The sequence below is a fragment of the Microtus ochrogaster genome, linkage group LG9 (genome assembly GCF_000317375.1).
Source record: "Microtus ochrogaster isolate Prairie Vole_2 linkage group LG9, MicOch1.0, whole genome shotgun sequence".
In the NCBI taxonomy this organism is placed as follows: domain Eukaryota; kingdom Metazoa; phylum Chordata; class Mammalia; order Rodentia; family Cricetidae; genus Microtus; species Microtus ochrogaster.
The window spans coordinates 30,701,631-30,701,976 of record NC_022034.1 but is presented as its reverse complement, the minus strand read 5'-3'; the positions used below and the strand labels follow the sequence as shown (position 1 = coordinate 30,701,976).

Here is a 346-nt window from a genome sequence, read left to right as displayed (position 1 = left end):
GAGAGAGAGAGAGAGAGAGAGAGAGAGAGAGAGAGAGAGAGAGAGCGCTACAGCCCAGGCTCAACCTCCTGCCTATGTTCCCAATGACCAGGACAATACAGGTTTGTACCACCACGCTCAATCCGAACCATATCCCGACATTGCTGCTTTTTCCCCTCAAGACATTTTTTTTTAATCTTAAATCAAATGTACATGTGTGAATTTTTGTATGGGAATGCACATGTAAGGACAGGTGCCCAAAGAAGTCAGAAGAGATTATTGGATCTCCTGGAGCTAGAGTTATAGGTGAGCTTCCTGCTGTGGGTACTGGAAACCAAATTCAGTCTTCTGAAGTCAGAAGAGAGTA

The 346-nt window shown here is 44.8% G+C and overlaps 1 protein-coding gene across 2 annotated transcripts in view; it reads right to left on the bottom strand.

The window, feature by feature from the left end:
* Dcbld1 (discoidin, CUB and LCCL domain containing 1) overlaps positions 1 to 346 on the bottom strand; it is a 94,504-nt gene that overhangs the window by 30,379 nt on the left and 63,779 nt on the right. The window lies entirely within an intron of this gene.